The 6,681-nt window shown below is 44.2% G+C and overlaps 1 pseudogene; it reads left to right on the plus strand.

Annotated features, from left to right (window-relative positions):
* Window positions 1-1,765: 1,765 nt before the first annotated feature.
* On the plus strand, window positions 1,766-4,940 carry LOC141580518 (small ribosomal subunit protein uS10-like; annotated as a pseudogene).
* Window positions 4,941-6,681: the final 1,741 nt, after the last annotated feature.

A 6,681-nucleotide genomic window follows, 5' to 3' on the forward strand; every position in this document is an offset into this window, starting at 1 on the left:
AGGAAGCCTGTTTTACCTTTAGTTTATAGATGTGGAAAATGTCTTGGTCATCGGTGAGTAGTGGAGTCAAGCAGAACCCAGGCTTTGGTCCATGCCTGTATGGAACAAGAGATACAGTCTCATGGGATAACTGGCTAGGACATAAACCATAATAGAAACATCAGCCTGACGACCCCTGAAGTTTGGTTCCCAGAGACACAGGGTGATCTGGAGTTTGTTTCAAGACCCTGTTTTACTTTCGGTGTTCACTGGAGGGCTATAGTTAACTTTCCCTGCCCACTTCAGCCACCATCTGGGCACCAATATCAACAATATACTTTGGAAACATTGGGCAGGCCTCTAGTGGAGCTCTCCTACTGTAGAGGGGAATTTATGTACAGTATTCCCAATTAGCAGATGATTGAGAGCAGGAAGGATTCTACTTTCCTGGATCATGTTACTGAAGCAAAGATCAATAAAAGCATCTCTAAGACCTGAAGATCTTCAAGGTTCTCACAATTAAGACTTTTTTTTCCCCCCTTCACTGTCCACCTTTTTTCTTGGCAGATAATCACCTATCCTTAGGGCATGTTTTGTTGTGGGGGACTATAAACTGTACCAGAAACCATGCTAGATACTTAATCTACTTAAACTCATTAACTCTTCCTTGCAACTCTGTACATCAGCACCATTTTTCAGATGAGAAAAAGAAGGCTTGCAGAGATTAAATAATTTGCCCAAGGTCACCACTAGTAAGTAGCAAGGAAAGGATATGAGCTCAGTTTGTCCCAGAGTTCATCTTCCTCCATTGTGCAGTTACATTCCCAACCAACACATGTTGGGGCTGCCGGGCCAGGATTATTCCACTCCGTTGCTTTTTATTAAACAATTATTTTACATATAGTAAAATGTTCAGATCAATGAGTTTTGACAAATGTATATATATCTCTCTCTCTCTCCTTGTAATCATCAGTCAAATAAATTTATAGGCTATTTCTACCACCATTTCTGAAAGTTTCTTTAATTACTTCTAGTCCAGAATCCCTTCCTCCCAGAGGCAGGCTAATTTCTTTTTATTTTTATTTATGTATTTATTTATTTTTAGAGACAGGTTCCCCTCGGTCACCCAGGCTGCAGTACAACAGCTCACTGCAGTCTTAAACTACTGGGCTCAAGTGATCCTTGTGCCTCAGCCTCCCAAGTACCTGGGAATGCAAGCACATGCCACTGCACCCTGCTAATATTTTTAATTTTCTGTAGAGACATAGTCTCATTGTGTTGCCCAGTCTGGTCTCAAACTCCTGGGCAAATTCACTTCTCCTGCCTTGGCCTCCCAAATTGTTGGGATTACAGCTGAGAGTCACGGCACCTGGCCCTATTTCTCTTAACACATACTAAATTAAGTAGTAACTACGCTAATTAGCTAAATTATTAAATACCACAATAAATTAACAAAATTAAGAGCCATGCCCAGTGTCTGCCTGTCTTTGGTTGCTCTCCATTGCCATCAACAGTTGTTTTTATATTTTGTCCAGAGTTTATAGTTGTTATTGAATAGTGGGTTCGTCTGATAAAAGCTACCCTGTCATTACCAGAACCAGAACTGTCTACTGGTTTTTTTGTTTTTTTGTAAGAAATCTGTTGTAGTTGAGCCAGAATTTATGCTGAGCCACATTCTGTGTGTGCGTGTCCAGCCTCCAACAAATCCACAAACTGGTGAATTCTTGGTGATTTTAATATCAGCAAATGTAACTCTCGTCCTTAAACAGAAGGCAGATGGAGGTACATGGAGAAGGGAGGGAAGGGTAGATGGTTACAGGATACATTACTTTTACCAAGAGCTTAATTTTTTTTTTTTTGTTTTGTTTTGTTTTGTTTTTTGAGACGGAGTTTCGCTCTTGTTACCCAGGCTGGAGTGCAGTGGCGCGATCTCGGCTCACCGCAACCTCCGCCTCCTGGGTTCAGGCAATTCTCCTGCCTCAGTCTCCTGAGTAGCTGGGATTACAGGCACGCGCCACCATGCCCAGCTAATTTTTTGTATTTTTAGTAGAGACGGGGTTTCACCATGTTGACCAGGATGGTCTCGATCTCCTGACCTCGTGATCCACCCGCCTCGGCCTCCCAAAGTGCTGGGATTACAGGCTTGAGCCACCGCGCCCGGCAGAGCTTAATGTTTTTAAGGCAAGGGCCAGATGATAGAAAAACACATTCAAAGAACAGAACATGGGGAAACAAAGCTGTGAGGTTCCCACTGCACGCTGAATTTCTGGTTATGTGTTACTTCATCAAGGGCTGCAGCTAGCCACTTCCACTTTAACAGGTGAGAAAACTCAAGCAAAACCTCCGCTATTATTAAAACAACAAGAGCAACAAAAAGACATTCCTGGGCTTCCAACCCAAGTCAGTGCCAGAGCCCACGTTTCCACCATGCCGGCAAAGCCCTTACATATTTTCCAAACTCTATAACCTAAAGTGAAATAACCTTAAATGAGTCTTAATGAAACCTTAACTAGAGTAATAGAACTGTTCTTGGATAGAGACAAAACCAGAAAACAGCTTTTTGAGGACGACGCGGTCGCAGTTGTTGGGGATCGGGCCTCCACACGCTCCTGCTCTTGACTCACCGCTGTTCGCTCTCGCCGAGGATCGAGTTGGTCAGGAAGCCGCGCAGCAGCCACGGCTTTTAAGGATACCCGAAAAACACCGTGGAGCCGGAGGCGGCAATTCACCTGATTCGAATCACTCTAACGAGCTACAACGTAAAACCCCTGGAGAAAGTGTGTGCTGACTTGATCAGAGGAGCAAAAGAAAAGAATCTCAAAGTGAAAGGACCAGTTCGAATGCCTACCAAGACTTTGAGAATCACTGCAAGAAAAACTCCTTCTGGTGAAGGTTCTAAGACATGAAATTGTTTGCAGTTGAGAATCCACAATCAACTCATTGACTTGCACAGACCTCTGAGATTGTTGAACAGACTACTTCCGTTAGTATTGAGCCAGGAGTTGAGGTGGAAGTCACCATTGCAGATGCTTGTCAACTATTTTAATAAATTGATTACCAGTTGTTAAAAAAAAAAAAAAAAGAAGAAGAAGAAGAAAAAAAACACCAACTGGTCTCTTGCACTCTCTGATCTGAGAAGGCCTGCCTCGCCCGACCTCTCTGCTCGTTCCCTGGATTCCCACTATGCTAGTTCTCAAACATCTTTACTTTCATTCTTCAAACATTTATTAAATGCAAAGCTCTGGGCTCAGTATTAGCGATAAGTGATAATAAAATGCAGCTCCATCTTCACACTCTAGCAGAAGAGACCAACATCTAAACAGATATGTATAATCCATCGTAGAAAGTGCTATAATCAACGTACATGTAGGGTAGAGGAGTTTATATAAACTCTGGTTTATTCTAACAAAGATCAAAGATCTGACTCTTGAAACATACAAATCTTAGACTAACATAGAATAAAAAATAAGTAGTAAAAATGCACGTCTAAGAAAGGAAAATGGAGCCACTCATGAGGGTGGCACAGGTGGGCCATGGAGCGTTTCTGAGACGTGAGCTCTAAGTTTGGTGCTGAGCTTTGCAGATGACGGCACAAAGAAACCATCCTGTACCCCACTTACAGAACTTAAAAACAACTGATCCTCAGAAGAAACATAGCTATAGCATTCTTGGTACTGAGACTAAAGAAATCCGTTTCTCTACAGAGAAGAAACCATGTAGTGTAGTGGCTGATGTTCTAGACAGCAGTCCCATCAGAAAGACAGCAGTGAGTTGCACGCCACTGATCTTTCTTTTCCTTCCTTCCTTCCTTCCTTCCTTCCTTCCTTCCTTCCTTCCTTCCTTCCTTCTTTCCTTCCTTCCTTCCTTCTCTCTCTCTGTCTCTTAGATGGAGTTTTACACTTGTTGTCCAGACTGGAGTGCAATCATGCAATCCTGGCTTACTGCAACCTCCACCTCCCGGTTTCAAGCGAATTCTCCTCCCTCAGCCTCCCAAGTAGCTGAAATTATAGGCACCCACTACCACACCTGGCTAATTTTTTGTATTTTTAGTAGAGACAGGGTTTCACTGTGTTGGCCAGGATGATCTCAAACTCCTGACCTCGTAATCCACCCACCTTGGCCTCCCAAAGCGCTGGGATTACAGGCGTGAGGCATCATACCCAGCTCCACTGATTAACTAATACCTTTCCACATAGGCGAGAAACCTCAGTACCAGAGGCTACTCCATAATCCTCGGGGGCAGGCAATGTACAGTTACCTCCAGCAGTTCTCTGCTGTTCTGACTGATCCCAGAATAAATTCCAGGGTAAGGGATCCCCCTCTAATGGCCCCTCTGACTGGGGCCTGGCAGGCAAGGACCATGAGCCAGGCAGGCCACTGACTACGGCAGAGGCTGGAAATGCATGCTTCCACCCAAAGGGGGCTCAGCTGCTCAGCACCAGGGGATGTCCCAGGACGTTATGAGTCCAGTGTGGCTGATCTTTTTTAGATTTTCCAAGAGAAATCTGAAATTTTATTTGTTTGTTTGTTGGTTGGAATTTTAAAATATAAAATCGAATAAAAGTTTTAACACTATGGGACAAGCACATTTTTCGGTTTGTACCCTTTGATGGAGCTTCTGAATGGGGCAAAAAAGGAGTGATTTCGCTCAGGCTGGGATGGGAGGAAAACCAAGGAAGGTTCTTGGTTCCCTCCTGGTCTTATGACAGTTCAATTAAACAGGTGCTGATGTGAATGACGCCGCAAACACCGCCTTCCCTGACCCATCCCTTCCACCTGCCATCTGGCTTCTTTCCTGGGTATACTTCTTGGACAGAGAGCTGGCTGGCTGCCAGCCTTTCCTGGCCACCCTCTGCTCCCCTAACCAGACAACCAAGGGAGTGTCAGTGCTGGAAAGGAACTGTGAGATCATCTACTCCAGTATCTTTGCTGCAGGAAATCTCACTCATGGAGCTTGTTGAAAACGGTGGTTCCCTGCTTCCCCCAGATCTCTTAGATCAGAACATTTGGAAGAAGATGCATTTTTAAGCGTTCTGATGCATTACAAAGATTGGAAACCTCTGATCTCTTTTAACCCTGGTGAAATGGAGTCCTAGAGAGGAGAGTGACTTTTCCAAGGTCACAGAGCCAATTTGCAGGAGAGGAAAGGAGGCCCAGGCTCCCGAAGGCAATGGTGGTTAGGGCCCCCACCATGTTGGCTTGTGGGCCACGTTCCAGCAAGTTTGCTCTTTCCAAGCCCCCCCAGTGCTTCATCTTCCTAAGGCAAATCTAGTGGTTTATTGGCTTGGTTCCCTTCTTCTTCTTTGTCCTCTGGGCTGTGCTCTCTGCTTTTGAATCTAATTATTTTTGGCTTTGATGGTTGAGTAGGAAATATTAGCAAGGCATCCAAGGGCCATCCTGTCTGCCATCCTGCCTGCCAGTCTAGTGGTAACACCCAAACAAAGGTGAAAGATCAAGACCAACCTAGGGGTTTTCACAGAGTTCATGGACAGAATCCAGACAGATGACAAAGGTGTAGAGAATACTGAGTCCTGGGGAGTGTCCCATTGTCCAGAAGTAGATAGGTGCATTCAGAGAGAATCACATCCATATCGTGTCACTCAAACCCAGCAACCAGAGAAAGAAGGAATGGCACACACCAAGGAGAATGAGTTAGCATCTGATCATGGCTTTCACCTTCTCGCCTGCCAGCTTCACTAGATTGATTTCACCCCAGGAGCAGCACATCTCCTGCTAAAACGTTTCAGCAGGTATTACAGGTAAATTTCCCAAAGAAATCTCATCCCTTTCAGGGGATGTCCCAACCACTGATTTCATCACTTGTTTCAGCAAATATTTAACCCATCTGCCACAGACAAGGTGCTATGCAAGGCACTAGAGATGGAGAGAAGAGTAAAGCAGAGACTGCCTTCAGAAGAGCCATGGCCAGGAGACCATCAACACAGATCAATGGCAGCACAATGACGTAAATGCCCCATTAGAAGTCACCCCAAGGATAAGAGAGGACAGGCTTTCCAAACAAGGTAATGACTGAGCTAGGTTTAAGAAAACAAATGCTATTTCAGTATTCATAGTATTTGTTCCTGGACTTAGGTTGCAAGTGAGTCATTAGGCAAAGCTTACAGAAAAACATGCCCTGTATTATATTGGCCACTTTCTGATGACAAAGGATGAGGCTGTAGAGGAAGGGCAGTAGGTCAATCCAGTTTCTGATACAGTGAAGGGCATTCCTTCATATTCTATTAATTTGATGTTGAGAGTCATTTAGCTTCAAAATTACAGTAAGTAAACTATTTTGAATGCTGAACTATCAGAGGAGATAATAAACAAAGGTTTTTTGTTTCATTTTGTTTTGTTTTTTTTGAAACATAGTCTCACTCTGCTGCCCAAACTGGAGTGCAGTGGTGCAATCTTAGCTCACAGCAACCTCAAACTCCTGGACACAAGTGATCCTCCCACTTAGCCCCCTGAGTAGCTGGAATTACAAGCACATGCTACTGTGTGCCCAGCTAATTTTTTATTATTTATAGAGACAAGGTCTGATTTTGCTGTCCAAGCTGGTCTCAAACTCCTGGGTTCAAGCAATCCCCACCCCCAGCCACAACCTCCCAAACTGCTGGGATTACAGGCGTGGCCTCTAAACTAGAGGATTTAATGAAGGAGAAGAAAAGCCTTAAGAAAAAAAGGCTATTGTTCTGTTTG

This window comes from Saimiri boliviensis, chromosome 12, assembly GCF_048565385.1.
Source record: "Saimiri boliviensis isolate mSaiBol1 chromosome 12, mSaiBol1.pri, whole genome shotgun sequence".
Classification (NCBI taxonomy): Eukaryota; Metazoa; Chordata; class Mammalia; order Primates; family Cebidae; genus Saimiri; species Saimiri boliviensis.